This window comes from Astyanax mexicanus, chromosome 20, assembly GCF_023375975.1.
Source record: "Astyanax mexicanus isolate ESR-SI-001 chromosome 20, AstMex3_surface, whole genome shotgun sequence".
In the NCBI taxonomy this organism is placed as follows: Eukaryota; Metazoa; Chordata; class Actinopteri; order Characiformes; family Acestrorhamphidae; genus Astyanax; species Astyanax mexicanus.
Genome location: NC_064427.1, coordinates 10,622,550 through 10,635,804, shown reverse-complemented (window position 1 = coordinate 10,635,804; position 13,255 = coordinate 10,622,550). Strand labels below are relative to the sequence as shown.

Genomic DNA, 13,255 nt, shown 5'->3' with positions numbered 1-13,255 from the left:
GCAGCTTTGCTAAAAGCAAAGCCTTCAAAAAATAAACAATACTCGTCAACGTTCCTCTCCACGGAAATCTTTAGTAAAAGGCGAAAGATTTATACGTGAATGAAGAGAAACCCGAGCTATACCCGTAACTCCGCAGAGCCCTCCGAGGTCCAAAAAGGGCCGAGACAGCTGGAGGAAGGCAGGGAGCGAAGGAAGCTCGAGAGGGAAGGCAACCGTCGACTTTTCTGTCTTTTCCTCCAGTTAACGCGCCCGATTCCTGATGATGTCACGCCTGGGCGGGTACAGCCTCGGTTGCCTAAAGAGCACAAAGGGACACAAAAGAACACAAAGAGACCAGCTAAACGACATATCACATATAACAAAATAAGAAAAAAAATGTAAAAAAAAAAAAAAAAAAAAAAAAAAAAAAGAACAAAAACGGAGGGAAAACGGAACGCGCTCGAAAAAGACCCTCCCCCCTGCCGGAAACAACGTCATTAAATAAATAAATAAATAAATAAATAAACAGAACAAGAACAACAACACAAACATGCATTCATTCACTTCAAAAAACACAAGACAAATCACAAGAACCGACCCCTCCCCCACAAAAAGTCAAGCACTTTTCAAGTACTCAGCCAACGACCCAGTCGTTTCTTCTTTCTTTGCACCGCTGTAAGGAAGGTGCACCGCTCCTGGAGGTACTGCAATACCAGGTCGATGCGTGGAGCAGAAGGAGCAAGCTCCTGTTCTGGCTCCCTGTTCTAAAAATCCATTTAATATGTAGCCCTCATATAGAGGGCGTATCAGATATTAAACTGATAAGAACAGATACTACACTTGATCTTAGCCAAAAGGCCGAGAAGCGATAACCCGAATATCGCCACCTGGTTGCGGGGCCCTTCTTTTTACTATGTAGCTACTAAGCGGCGAAGCCAGCAGATTTCTCAGCCAATTAATGCCTCCCTACTCTAGCCGTTGTTCAAAGAGGTTTGACTTTTTCCTTTCCTTTCCTTTCCTTTTCTTTCTTTCTTTCTTTCTTTCATTCTTTATTTATTTATTTATTTATTTATTTATTTATTTATTTGATTTCTTTTATTGACCAAAATATGCAGCTTTGCTAAAAGCAAAGCCTTCAAAAAATAAACAATACTCGTCAACGTTCCTCTCCACGGAAATCTTTAGTAAAAGGCGAAAGATTTATACGTGAATGAAGAGAAACCCGAGCTATACCCGTAACTCCGCAGAGCCCTCCGAGGTCCAAAAAGGGCCGAGACAGCTGGAGGAAGGCAGGGAGCGAAGGAAGCTCGAGAGGGAAGGCAACCGTCGACTTTTCTGTCTTTTCCTCCAGTTAACGCGCCCGATTCCTGATGATGTCACGCCTGGGCGGGTACAGCCTCGGTTGCCTAAAGAGCACAAAGGGACACAAAAGAACACAAAGAGACCAGCTAAACGACATATCACATATAACAAAATAAGAAAAAAAATGTAAAAAAAAAAAAAAAAAAAAAAAAAAAAAAGAACAAAAACGGAGGGAAAACGGAACGCGCTCGAAAAAGACCCTCCCCCCTGCCGGAAACAACGTCATTAAATAAATAAATAAATAAATAAATAAACAGAACAAGAACAACAACACAAACATGCATTCATTCACTTCAAAAAACACAAGACAAATCACAAGAACCGACCCCTCCCCCACAAAAAGTCAAGCACTTTTCAAGTACTCAGCCAACGACCCAGTCGTTTCTTCTTTCTTTGCACCGCTGTAAGGAAGGTGCACCGCTCCTGGAGGTACTGCAATACCAGGTCGATGCGTGGAGCAGAAGGAGCAAGCTCCTGTTCTGGCTCCCTGTTCTAAAAATCCATTTAATATGTAGCCCTCATATAGAGGGCGTATCAGATATTAAACTGATAAGAACAGATACTACACTTGATCTTAGCCAAAAGGCCGAGAAGCGATAACCCGAATATCGCCACCTGGTTGCGGGGCCCTTCTTTTTACTATGTAGCTACTAAGCGGCGAAGCCAGCAGATTTCTCAGCCAATTAATGCCTCCCTACTCTAGCCGTTGTTCAAAGAGGTTTGACTTTTTCCTTTCCTTTCCTTTCCTTTTCTTTCTTTCTTTCTTTCTTTCATTCTTTATTTATTTATTTATTTATTTATTTATTTATTTATTTGATTTCTTTTATTGACCAAAATATGCAGCTTTGCTAAAAGCAAAGCCTTCAAAAAATAAACAATACTCGTCAACGTTCCTCTCCACGGAAATCTTTAGTAAAAGGCGAAAGATTTATACGTGAATGAAGAGAAACCCGAGCTATACCCGTAACTCCGCAGAGCCCTCCGAGGTCCAAAAAGGGCCGAGACAGCTGGAGGAAGGCAGGGAGCGAAGGAAGCTCGAGAGGGAAGGCAACCGTCGACTTTTCTGTCTTTTCCTCCAGTTAACGCGCCCGATTCCTGATGATGTCACGCCTGGGCGGGTACAGCCTCGGTTGCCTAAAGAGCACAAAGGGACACAAAAGAACACAAAGAGACCAGCTAAACGACATATCACATATAACAAAATAAGAAAAAAAATGTAAAAAAAAAAAAAAAAAAAAAAAAAAAAAAGAACAAAAACGGAGGGAAAACGGAACGCGCTCGAAAAAGACCCTCCCCCCTGCCGGAAACAACGTCATTAAATAAATAAATAAATAAATAAATAAACAGAACAAGAACAACAACACAAACATGCATTCATTCACTTCAAAAAACACAAGACAAATCACAAGAACCGACCCCTCCCCCACAAAAAGTCAAGCACTTTTCAAGTACTCAGCCAACGACCCAGTCGTTTCTTCTTTCTTTGCACCGCTGTAAGGAAGGTGCACCGCTCCTGGAGGTACTGCAATACCAGGTCGATGCGTGGAGCAGAAGGAGCAAGCTCCTGTTCTGGCTCCCTGTTCTAAAAATCCATTTAATATGTAGCCCTCATATAGAGGGCGTATCAGATATTAAACTGATAAGAACAGATACTACACTTGATCTTAGCCAAAAGGCCGAGAAGCGATAACCCGAATATCGCCACCTGGTTGCGGGGCCCTTCTTTTTACTATGTAGCTACTAAGCGGCGAAGCCAGCAGATTTCTCAGCCAATTAATGCCTCCCTACTCTAGCCGTTGTTCAAAGAGGTTTGACTTTTTCCTTTCCTTTCCTTTCCTTTTCTTTCTTTCTTTCTTTCTTTCTTTCTTTCTTTCATTCTTTATTTATTTATTTATTTATTTATTTATTTATTTATTTGATTTCTTTTATTGACCAAAATATGCAGCTTTGCTAAAAGCAAAGCCTTCAAAAAATAAACAATACTCGTCAACGTTCCTCTCCACGGAAATCTTTAGTAAAAGGCGAAAGATTTATACGTGAATGAAGAGAAACCCGAGCTATACCCGTAACTCCGCAGAGCCCTCCGAGGTCCAAAAAGGGCCGAGACAGCTGGAGGAAGGCAGGGAGCGAAGGAAGCTCGAGAGGGAAGGCAACCGTCGACTTTTCTGTCTTTTCCTCCAGTTAACGCGCCCGATTCCTGATGATGTCACGCCTGGGCGGGTACAGCCTCGGTTGCCTAAAGAGCACAAAGGGACACAAAAGAACACAAAGAGACCAGCTAAACGACATATCACATATAACAAAATAAGAAAAAAAATGTAAAAAAAAAAAAAAAAAAAAAAAAAAAAAGAACAAAAACGGAGGGAAAACGGAACGCGCTCGAAAAAGACCCTCCCCCCTGCCGGAAACAACGTCATTAAATAAATAAATAAATAAATAAATAAACAGAACAAGAACAACAACACAAACATGCATTCATTCACTTCAAAAAACACAAGACAAATCACAAGAACCGACCCCTCCCCCACAAAAAGTCAAGCACTTTTCAAGTACTCAGCCAACGACCCAGTCGTTTCTTCTTTCTTTGCACCGCTGTAAGGAAGGTGCACCGCTCCTGGAGGTACTGCAATACCAGGTCGATGCGTGGAGCAGAAGGAGCAAGCTCCTGTTCTGGCTCCCTGTTCTAAAAATCCATTTAATATGTAGCCCTCATATAGAGGGCGTATCAGATATTAAACTGATAAGAACAGATACTACACTTGATCTTAGCCAAAAGGCCGAGAAGCGATAACCCGAATATCGCCACCTGGTTGCGGGGCCCTTCTTTTTACTATGTAGCTACTAAGCGGCGAAGCCAGCAGATTTCTCAGCCAATTAATGCCTCCCTACTCTAGCCGTTGTTCAAAGAGGTTTGACTTTTTCCTTTCCTTTCCTTTCCTTTTCTTTCTTTCTTTCTTTCTTTCTTTCTTTCATTCTTTATTTATTTATTTATTTATTTATTTATTTATTTATTTGATTTCTTTTATTGACCAAAATATGCAGCTTTGCTAAAAGCAAAGCCTTCAAAAAATAAACAATACTCGTCAACGTTCCTCTCCACGGAAATCTTTAGTAAAAGGCGAAAGATTTATACGTGAATGAAGAGAAACCCGAGCTATACCCGTAACTCCGCAGAGCCCTCCGAGGTCCAAAAAGGGCCGAGACAGCTGGAGGAAGGCAGGGAGCGAAGGAAGCTCGAGAGGGAAGGCAACCGTCGACTTTTCTGTCTTTTCCTCCAGTTAACGCGCCCGATTCCTGATGATGTCACGCCTGGGCGGGTACAGCCTCGGTTGCCTAAAGAGCACAAAGGGACACAAAAGAACACAAAGAGACCAGCTAAACGACATATCACATATAACAAAATAAGAAAAAAAATGTAAAAAAAAAAAAAAAAAAAAAAAAAAAAAAGAACAAAAACGGAGGGAAAACGGAACGCGCTCGAAAAAGACCCTCCCCCCTGCCGGAAACAACGTCATTAAATAAATAAATAAATAAATAAATAAACAGAACAAGAACAACAACACAAACATGCATTCATTCACTTCAAAAAACACAAGACAAATCACAAGAACCGACCCCTCCCCCACAAAAAGTCAAGCACTTTTCAAGTACTCAGCCAACGACCCAGTCGTTTCTTCTTTCTTTGCACCGCTGTAAGGAAGGTGCACCGCTCCTGGAGGTACTGCAATACCAGGTCGATGCGTGGAGCAGAAGGAGCAAGCTCCTGTTCTGGCTCCCTGTTCTAAAAATCCATTTAATATGTAGCCCTCATATAGAGGGCGTATCAGATATTAAACTGATAAGAACAGATACTACACTTGATCTTAGCCAAAAGGCCGAGAAGCGATAACCCGAATATCGCCACCTGGTTGCGGGGCCCTTCTTTTTACTATGTAGCTACTAAGCGGCGAAGCCAGCAGATTTCTCAGCCAATTAATGCCTCCCTACTCTAGCCGTTGTTCAAAGAGGTTTGACTTTTTCCTTTCCTTTCCTTTCCTTTTCTTTCTTTCTTTCTTTCTTTCTTTCTTTCATTCTTTATTTATTTATTTATTTATTTATTTATTTATTTGATTTCTTTTATTGACCAAAATATGCAGCTTTGCTAAAAGCAAAGCCTTCAAAAAATAAACAATACTCGTCAACGTTCCTCTCCACGGAAATCTTTAGTAAAAGGCGAAAGATTTATACGTGAATGAAGAGAAACCCGAGCTATACCCGTAACTCCGCAGAGCCCTCCGAGGTCCAAAAAGGGCCGAGACAGCTGGAGGAAGGCAGGGAGCGAAGGAAGCTCGAGAGGGAAGGCAACCGTCGACTTTTCTGTCTTTTCCTCCAGTTAACGCGCCCGATTCCTGATGATGTCACGCCTGGGCGGGTACAGCCTCGGTTGCCTAAAGAGCACAAAGGGACACAAAAGAACACAAAGAGACCAGCTAAACGACATATCACATATAACAAAATAAGAAAAAAAATGTAAAAAAAAAAAAAAAAAAAAAAAAAAAAAAGAACAAAAACGGAGGGAAAACGGAACGCGCTCGAAAAAGACCCTCCCCCCTGCCGGAAACAACGTCATTAAATAAATAAATAAATAAATAAATAAACAGAACAAGAACAACAACACAAACATGCATTCATTCACTTCAAAAAACACAAGACAAATCACAAGAACCGACCCCTCCCCCACAAAAAGTCAAGCACTTTTCAAGTACTCAGCCAACGACCCAGTCGTTTCTTCTTTCTTTGCACCGCTGTAAGGAAGGTGCACCGCTCCTGGAGGTACTGCAATACCAGGTCGATGCGTGGAGCAGAAGGAGCAAGCTCCTGTTCTGGCTCCCTGTTCTAAAAATCCATTTAATATGTAGCCCTCATATAGAGGGCGTATCAGATATTAAACTGATAAGAACAGATACTACACTTGATCTTAGCCAAAAGGCCGAGAAGCGATAACCCGAATATCGCCACCTGGTTGCGGGGCCCTTCTTTTTACTATGTAGCTACTAAGCGGCGAAGCCAGCAGATTTCTCAGCCAATTAATGCCTCCCTACTCTAGCCGTTGTTCAAAGAGGTTTGACTTTTTCCTTTCCTTTCCTTTCCTTTTCTTTCTTTCTTTCTTTCTTTCTTTCTTTCATTCTTTATTTATTTATTTATTTATTTATTTATTTATTTATTTGATTTCTTTTATTGACCAAAATATGCAGCTTTGCTAAAAGCAAAGCCTTCAAAAAATAAACAATACTCGTCAACGTTCCTCTCCACGGAAATCTTTAGTAAAAGGCGAAAGATTTATACGTGAATGAAGAGAAACCCGAGCTATACCCGTAACTCCGCAGAGCCCTCCGAGGTCCAAAAAGGGCCGAGACAGCTGGAGGAAGGCAGGGAGCGAAGGAAGCTCGAGAGGGAAGGCAACCGTCGACTTTTCTGTCTTTTCCTCCAGTTAACGCGCCCGATTCCTGATGATGTCACGCCTGGGCGGGTACAGCCTCGGTTGCCTAAAGAGCACAAAGGGACACAAAAGAACACAAAGAGACCAGCTAAACGACATATCACATATAACAAAATAAGAAAAAAAATGTAAAAAAAAAAAAAAAAAAAAAAAAAAAAAAGAACAAAAACGGAGGGAAAACGGAACGCGCTCGAAAAAGACCCTCCCCCCTGCCGGAAACAACGTCATTAAATAAATAAATAAATAAATAAATAAACAGAACAAGAACAACAACACAAACATGCATTCATTCACTTCAAAAAACACAAGACAAATCACAAGAACCGACCCCTCCCCCACAAAAAGTCAAGCACTTTTCAAGTACTCAGCCAACGACCCAGTCGTTTCTTCTTTCTTTGCACCGCTGTAAGGAAGGTGCACCGCTCCTGGAGGTACTGCAATACCAGGTCGATGCGTGGAGCAGAAGGAGCAAGCTCCTGTTCTGGCTCCCTGTTCTAAAAATCCATTTAATATGTAGCCCTCATATAGAGGGCGTATCAGATATTAAACTGATAAGAACAGATACTACACTTGATCTTAGCCAAAAGGCCGAGAAGCGATAACCCGAATATCGCCACCTGGTTGCGGGGCCCTTCTTTTTACTATGTAGCTACTAAGCGGCGAAGCCAGCAGATTTCTCAGCCAATTAATGCCTCCCTACTCTAGCCGTTGTTCAAAGAGGTTTGACTTTTTCCTTTCCTTTTCTTTCTTTCTTTCTTTCTTTCATTCTTTATTTATTTATTTATTTATTTATTTGATTTCTTTTATTGACCAAAATATGCAGCTTTGCTAAAAGCAAAGCCTTCAAAAAATAAACAATACTCGTCAACGTTCCTCTCCACGGAAATCTTTAGTAAAAGGCGAAAGATTTATACGTGAATGAAGAGAAACCCGAGCTATACCCGTAACTCCGCAGAGCCCTCCGAGGTCCAAAAAGGGCCGAGACAGCTGGAGGAAGGCAGGGAGCGAAGGAAGCTCGAGAGGGAAGGCAACCGTCGACTTTTCTGTCTTTTCCTCCAGTTAACGCGCCCGATTCCTGATGATGTCACGCCTGGGCGGGTACAGTCTCGGTTGCCTAAAGAGCACAAAGGGACACAAAAGAACACAAAGAGACCAGCTAAACGACATATCACATATAACAAAATAAGAAAAAATGTAAAAAAAAAAAAAAAAAAAAAAAAAAAGAACAAAAACGGAGGGAAAACGGAACGCGCTCGAAAAAGACCCTCCCCCCTGCCGGAAACAACGTCATTAAATAAATAAATAAATAAATAAATAAACAGAACAAGAACAACAACACAAACATGCATTCATTCACTTCAAAAAACACAAGACAAATCACAAGAACCGACCCCTCCCCCACAAAAAATCAAGCACTCTTCAAGTACTCAGCCAACGACCCAGTCGTTTCTTCTTTCTTTGCACCGCTGTAAGGAAGGTGCACCGCTCCTGGAGGTACTGCAATACCAGGTCGATGCGTGGAGCAGAAGGAGCAAGCTCCTGTTCTGGCTCCCTGTTCTAAAAATCCATTTAATATGTAGCCCTCATATAGAGGGCGTATCAGATATTAAACTGATAAGAACAGATACTACACTTGATCTTAGCCAAAAGGCCGAGAAGCGATAACCCGAATATCGCCACCTGGTTGCGGGGCCCTTCTTTTTACTATGTAGCTACTAAGCGGCGAAGCCAGCAGATTTCTCAGCCAATTAATGCCTCCCTACTCTAGCCGTTGTTCAAAGAGGTTTGACTTTTTCCTTTCCTTTTCTTTCTTTCTTTCTTTCTTTCATTCTTTATTTATTTATTTATTTATTTATTTGATTTCTTTTATTGACCAAAATATGCAGCTTTGCTAAAAGCAAAGCCTTCAAAAAATAAACAATACTCGTCAACGTTCCTCTCCACGGAAATCTTTAGTAAAAGGCGAAAGATTTATACGTGAATGAAGAGAAACCCGAGCTATACCCGTAACTCCGCAGAGCCCTCCGAGGTCCAAAAAGGGCCGAGACAGCTGGAGGAAGGCAGGGAGCGAAGGAAGCTCGAGAGGGAAGGCAACCGTCGACTTTTCTGTCTTTTCCTCCAGTTAACGCGCCCGATTCCTGATGATGTCACGCCTGGGCGGGTACAGTCTCGGTTGCCTAAAGAGCACAAAGGGACACAAAAGAACACAAAGAGACCAGCTAAACGACATATCACATATAACAAAATAAGAAAAAATGTAAAAAAAAAAAAAAAAAAAAAAAAAAAGAACAAAAACGGAGGGAAAACGGAACGCGCTCGAAAAAGACCCTCCCCCCTGCCGGAAACAACGTCATTAAATAAATAAATAAATAAATAAATAAACAGAACAAGAACAACAACACAAACATGCATTCATTCACTTCAAAAAACACAAGACAAATCACAAGAACCGACCCCTCCCCCACAAAAAATCAAGCACTCTTCAAGTACTCAGCCAACGACCCAGTCGTTTCTTCTTTCTTTGCACCGCTGTAAGGAAGGTGCACCGCTCCTGGAGGTACTGCAATACCAGGTCGATGCGTGGAGCAGAAGGAGCAAGCTCCTGTTCTGGCTCCCTGTTCTAAAAATCCATTTAATATGTAGCCCTCATATAGAGGGCGTATCAGATATTAAACTGATAAGAACAGATACTACACTTGATCTTAGCCAAAAGGCCGAGAAGCGATAACCCGAATATCGCCACCTGGTTGCGGGGCCCTTCTTTTTACTATGTAGCTACTAAGCGGCGAAGCCAGCAGATTTCTCAGCCAATTAATGCCTCCCTACTCTAGCCGTTGTTCAAAGAGGTTTGACTTTTTCCTTTCCTTTTCTTTCTTTCTTTCTTTCTTTCATTCTTTATTTATTTATTTATTTATTTATTTGATTTCTTTTATTGACCAAAATATGCAGCTTTGCTAAAAGCAAAGCCTTCAAAAAATAAACAATACTCGTCAACGTTCCTCTCCACGGAAATCTTTAGTAAAAGGCGAAAGATTTATACGTGAATGAAGAGAAACCCGAGCTATACCCGTAACTCCGCAGAGCCCTCCGAGGTCCAAAAAGGGCCGAGACAGCTGGAGGAAGGCAGGGAGCGAAGGAAGCTCGAGAGGGAAGGCAACCGTCGACTTTTCTGTCTTTTCCTCCAGTTAACGCGCCCGATTCCTGATGATGTCACGCCTGGGCGGGTACAGTCTCGGTTGCCTAAAGAGCACAAAGGGACACAAAAGAACACAAAGAGACCAGCTAAACGACATATCACATATAACAAAATAAGAAAAAATGTAAAAAAAAAAAAAAAAAAAAAAAAAAAGAACAAAAACGGAGGGAAAACGGAACGCGCTCGAAAAAGACCCTCCCCCCTGCCGGAAACAACGTCATTAAATAAATAAATAAATAAATAAATAAACAGAACAAGAACAACAACACAAACATGCATTCATTCACTTCAAAAAACACAAGACAAATCACAAGAACCGACCCCTCCCCCACAAAAAATCAAGCACTCTTCAAGTACTCAGCCAACGACCCAGTCGTTTCTTCTTTCTTTGCACCGCTGTAAGGAAGGTGCACCGCTCCTGGAGGTACTGCAATACCAGGTCGATGCGTGGAGCAGAAGGAGCAAGCTCCTGTTCTGGCTCCCTGTTCTAAAAATCCATTTAATATGTAGCCCTCATATAGAGGGCGTATCAGATATTAAACTGATAAGAACAGATACTACACTTGATCTTAGCCAAAAGGCCGAGAAGCGATAACCCGAATATCGCCACCTGGTTGCGGGGCCCTTCTTTTTACTATGTAGCTACTAAGCGGCGAAGCCAGCAGATTTCTCAGCCAATTAATGCCTCCCTACTCTAGCCGTTGTTCAAAGAGGTTTGACTTTTTCCTTTCCTTTTCTTTCTTTCTTTCTTTCTTTCATTCTTTATTTATTTATTTATTTATTTATTTGATTTCTTTTATTGACCAAAATATGCAGCTTTGCTAAAAGCAAAGCCTTCAAAAAATAAACAATACTCGTCAACGTTCCTCTCCACGGAAATCTTTAGTAAAAGGCGAAAGATTTATACGTGAATGAAGAGAAACCCGAGCTATACCCGTAACTCCGCAGAGCCCTCCGAGGTCCAAAAAGGGCCGAGACAGCTGGAGGAAGGCAGGGAGCGAAGGAAGCTCGAGAGGGAAGGCAACCGTCGACTTTTCTGTCTTTTCCTCCAGTTAACGCGCCCGATTCCTGATGATGTCACGCCTGGGCGGGTACAGTCTCGGTTGCCTAAAGAGCACAAAGGGACACAAAAGAACACAAAGAGACCAGCTAAACGACATATCACATATAACAAAATAAGAAAAAATGTAAAAAAAAAAAAAAAAAAAAAAAAAAAGAACAAAAACGGAGGGAAAACGGAACGCGCTCGAAAAAGACCCTCCCCCCTGCCGGAAACAACGTCATTAAATAAATAAATAAATAAATAAATAAACAGAACAAGAACAACAACACAAACATGCATTCATTCACTTCAAAAAACACAAGACAAATCACAAGAACCGACCCCTCCCCCACAAAAAATCAAGCACTCTTCAAGTACTCAGCCAACGACCCAGTCGTTTCTTCTTTCTTTGCACCGCTGTAAGGAAGGTGCACCGCTCCTGGAGGTACTGCAATACCAGGTCGATGCGTGGAGCAGAAGGAGCAAGCTCCTGTTCTGGCTCCCTGTTCTAAAAATCCATTTAATATGTAGCCCTCATATAGAGGGCGTATCAGATATTAAACTGATAAGAACAGATACTACACTTGATCTTAGCCAAAAGGCCGAGAAGCGATAACCCGAATATCGCCACCTGGTTGCGGGGCCCTTCTTTTTACTATGTAGCTACTAAGCGGCGAAGCCAGCAGATTTCTCAGCCAATTAATGCCTCCCTACTCTAGCCGTTGTTCAAAGAGGTTTGACTTTTTCCTTTCCTTTTCTTTCTTTCTTTCTTTCTTTCATTCTTTATTTATTTATTTATTTATTTATTTGATTTCTTTTATTGACCAAAATATGCAGCTTTGCTAAAAGCAAAGCCTTCAAAAAATAAACAATACTCGTCAACGTTCCTCTCCACGGAAATCTTTAGTAAAAGGCGAAAGATTTATACGTGAATGAAGAGAAACCCGAGCTATACCCGTAACTCCGCAGAGCCCTCCGAGGTCCAAAAAGGGCCGAGACAGCTGGAGGAAGGCAGGGAGCGAAGGAAGCTCGAGAGGGAAGGCAACCGTCGACTTTTCTGTCTTTTCCTCCAGTTAACGCGCCCGATTCCTGATGATGTCACGCCTGGGCGGGTACAGTCTCGGTTGCCTAAAGAGCACAAAGGGACACAAAAGAACACAAAGAGACCAGCTAAACGACATATCACATATAACAAAATAAGAAAAAATGTAAAAAAAAAAAAAAAAAAAAAAAAAAAGAACAAAAACGGAGGGAAAACGGAACGCGCTCGAAAAAGACCCTCCCCCCTGCCGGAAACAACGTCATTAAATAAATAAATAAATAAATAAATAAACAGAACAAGAACAACAACACAAACATGCATTCATTCACTTCAAAAAACACAAGACAAATCACAAGAACCGACCCCTCCCCCACAAAAAATCAAGCACTCTTCAAGTACTCAGCCAACGACCCAGTCGTTTCTTCTTTCTTTGCACCGCTGTAAGGAAGGTGCACCGCTCCTGGAGGTACTGCAATACCAGGTCGATGCGTGGAGCAGAAGGAGCAAGCTCCTGTTCTGGCTCCCTGTTCTAAAAATCCATTTAATATGTAGCCCTCATATAGAGGGCGTATCAGATATTAAACTGATAAGAACAGATACTACACTTGATCTTAGCCAAAAGGCCGAGAAGCGATAACCCGAATATCGCCACCTGGTTGCGGGGCCCTTCTTTTTACTATGTAGCTACTAAGCGGCGAAGCCAGCAGATTTCTCAGCCAATTAATGCCTCCCTACTCTAGCCGTTGTTCAAAGAGGTTTGACTTTTTCCTTTCCTTTTCTTTCTTTCTTTCTTTCTTTCATTCTTTATTTATTTATTTATTTATTTATTTGATTTCTTTTATTGACCAAAATATGCAGCTTTGCTAAAAGCAAAGCCTTCAAAAAATAAACAATACTCGTCAACGTTCCTCTCCACGGAAATCTTTAGTAAAAGGCGAAAGATTTATACGTGAATGAAGAGAAACCCGAGCTATACCCGTAACTCCGCAGAGCCCTCCGAGGTCCAAAAAGGGCCGAGACAGCTGGAGGAAGGCAGGGAGCGAAGGAAGCTCGAGAGGGAAGGCAACCGTCGACTTTTCTGTCTTTTCCTCCAGTTAACGCGCCCGATTCCTGATGATGTCACGCCTGGGCGGGTACAGTCTCGGTTGCCTAAAG

At 41.9% G+C, this 13,255-nt stretch overlaps 25 non-coding genes across 25 annotated transcripts; all 25 read right to left on the bottom strand.

The window, feature by feature from the left end:
* Positions 1-2: 2 nt before the first annotated feature.
* On the bottom strand, positions 3-119 carry LOC125785165 (U5 spliceosomal RNA). The gene has a single exon (XR_007427793.1). It is a non-coding gene; the product is annotated as a U5 spliceosomal RNA (small nuclear RNA).
* A 539-nt stretch (positions 120-658) lies between these two features.
* LOC125784961 (U2 spliceosomal RNA) lies at positions 659-849 on the bottom strand. Its single transcript, XR_007427603.1, has one exon. It is a non-coding gene; the product is annotated as a U2 spliceosomal RNA (small nuclear RNA).
* Positions 850-1,092: 243 nt separating this feature from the next.
* On the bottom strand, positions 1,093-1,209 carry LOC125785164 (U5 spliceosomal RNA). The gene has a single exon (XR_007427792.1). It is a non-coding gene; the product is annotated as a U5 spliceosomal RNA (small nuclear RNA).
* Positions 1,210-1,748: 539 nt separating this feature from the next.
* On the bottom strand, positions 1,749-1,939 carry LOC125784960 (U2 spliceosomal RNA). Its single transcript, XR_007427602.1, has one exon. It is a non-coding gene; the product is annotated as a U2 spliceosomal RNA (small nuclear RNA).
* Positions 1,940-2,182: 243 nt separating this feature from the next.
* LOC125785163 (U5 spliceosomal RNA) lies at positions 2,183-2,299 on the bottom strand. The gene has a single exon (XR_007427791.1). It is a non-coding gene; the product is annotated as a U5 spliceosomal RNA (small nuclear RNA).
* Positions 2,300-2,838: 539 nt separating this feature from the next.
* On the bottom strand, positions 2,839-3,029 carry LOC125784959 (U2 spliceosomal RNA). The gene has a single exon (XR_007427601.1). It is a non-coding gene; the product is annotated as a U2 spliceosomal RNA (small nuclear RNA).
* A 255-nt stretch (positions 3,030-3,284) lies between these two features.
* On the bottom strand, positions 3,285-3,401 carry LOC125785160 (U5 spliceosomal RNA). The gene has a single exon (XR_007427789.1). It is a non-coding gene; the product is annotated as a U5 spliceosomal RNA (small nuclear RNA).
* A 538-nt stretch (positions 3,402-3,939) lies between these two features.
* LOC125784958 (U2 spliceosomal RNA) lies at positions 3,940-4,130 on the bottom strand. The gene has a single exon (XR_007427600.1). It is a non-coding gene; the product is annotated as a U2 spliceosomal RNA (small nuclear RNA).
* A 251-nt stretch (positions 4,131-4,381) lies between these two features.
* On the bottom strand, positions 4,382-4,498 carry LOC125785159 (U5 spliceosomal RNA). Its single transcript, XR_007427788.1, has one exon. It is a non-coding gene; the product is annotated as a U5 spliceosomal RNA (small nuclear RNA).
* A 539-nt stretch (positions 4,499-5,037) lies between these two features.
* On the bottom strand, positions 5,038-5,228 carry LOC125784957 (U2 spliceosomal RNA). The gene has a single exon (XR_007427599.1). It is a non-coding gene; the product is annotated as a U2 spliceosomal RNA (small nuclear RNA).
* A 247-nt stretch (positions 5,229-5,475) lies between these two features.
* Positions 5,476-5,592, bottom strand: LOC125785158 (U5 spliceosomal RNA). Its single transcript, XR_007427787.1, has one exon. It is a non-coding gene; the product is annotated as a U5 spliceosomal RNA (small nuclear RNA).
* A 539-nt stretch (positions 5,593-6,131) lies between these two features.
* LOC125784955 (U2 spliceosomal RNA) lies at positions 6,132-6,322 on the bottom strand. The gene has a single exon (XR_007427597.1). It is a non-coding gene; the product is annotated as a U2 spliceosomal RNA (small nuclear RNA).
* Positions 6,323-6,573: 251 nt separating this feature from the next.
* Positions 6,574-6,690, bottom strand: LOC125785157 (U5 spliceosomal RNA). Its single transcript, XR_007427786.1, has one exon. It is a non-coding gene; the product is annotated as a U5 spliceosomal RNA (small nuclear RNA).
* A 539-nt stretch (positions 6,691-7,229) lies between these two features.
* Positions 7,230-7,420, bottom strand: LOC125784954 (U2 spliceosomal RNA). The gene has a single exon (XR_007427596.1). It is a non-coding gene; the product is annotated as a U2 spliceosomal RNA (small nuclear RNA).
* Positions 7,421-7,641: 221 nt separating this feature from the next.
* LOC125785156 (U5 spliceosomal RNA) lies at positions 7,642-7,758 on the bottom strand. Its single transcript, XR_007427785.1, has one exon. It is a non-coding gene; the product is annotated as a U5 spliceosomal RNA (small nuclear RNA).
* Positions 7,759-8,292: 534 nt separating this feature from the next.
* LOC125784953 (U2 spliceosomal RNA) lies at positions 8,293-8,483 on the bottom strand. The gene has a single exon (XR_007427595.1). It is a non-coding gene; the product is annotated as a U2 spliceosomal RNA (small nuclear RNA).
* A 221-nt stretch (positions 8,484-8,704) lies between these two features.
* Positions 8,705-8,821, bottom strand: LOC125785154 (U5 spliceosomal RNA). The gene has a single exon (XR_007427783.1). It is a non-coding gene; the product is annotated as a U5 spliceosomal RNA (small nuclear RNA).
* A 534-nt stretch (positions 8,822-9,355) lies between these two features.
* Positions 9,356-9,546, bottom strand: LOC125784952 (U2 spliceosomal RNA). The gene has a single exon (XR_007427594.1). It is a non-coding gene; the product is annotated as a U2 spliceosomal RNA (small nuclear RNA).
* A 221-nt stretch (positions 9,547-9,767) lies between these two features.
* Positions 9,768-9,884, bottom strand: LOC125785153 (U5 spliceosomal RNA). Its single transcript, XR_007427782.1, has one exon. It is a non-coding gene; the product is annotated as a U5 spliceosomal RNA (small nuclear RNA).
* A 534-nt stretch (positions 9,885-10,418) lies between these two features.
* Positions 10,419-10,609, bottom strand: LOC125784951 (U2 spliceosomal RNA). The gene has a single exon (XR_007427593.1). It is a non-coding gene; the product is annotated as a U2 spliceosomal RNA (small nuclear RNA).
* Positions 10,610-10,830: 221 nt separating this feature from the next.
* On the bottom strand, positions 10,831-10,947 carry LOC125785152 (U5 spliceosomal RNA). The gene has a single exon (XR_007427781.1). It is a non-coding gene; the product is annotated as a U5 spliceosomal RNA (small nuclear RNA).
* A 534-nt stretch (positions 10,948-11,481) lies between these two features.
* Positions 11,482-11,672, bottom strand: LOC125784950 (U2 spliceosomal RNA). Its single transcript, XR_007427592.1, has one exon. It is a non-coding gene; the product is annotated as a U2 spliceosomal RNA (small nuclear RNA).
* Positions 11,673-11,893: 221 nt separating this feature from the next.
* On the bottom strand, positions 11,894-12,010 carry LOC125785151 (U5 spliceosomal RNA). The gene has a single exon (XR_007427780.1). It is a non-coding gene; the product is annotated as a U5 spliceosomal RNA (small nuclear RNA).
* Positions 12,011-12,544: 534 nt separating this feature from the next.
* LOC125784949 (U2 spliceosomal RNA) lies at positions 12,545-12,735 on the bottom strand. Its single transcript, XR_007427591.1, has one exon. It is a non-coding gene; the product is annotated as a U2 spliceosomal RNA (small nuclear RNA).
* Positions 12,736-12,956: 221 nt separating this feature from the next.
* On the bottom strand, positions 12,957-13,073 carry LOC125785150 (U5 spliceosomal RNA). The gene has a single exon (XR_007427779.1). It is a non-coding gene; the product is annotated as a U5 spliceosomal RNA (small nuclear RNA).
* Between the last annotated feature and the right edge of the window lie 182 nt (positions 13,074-13,255).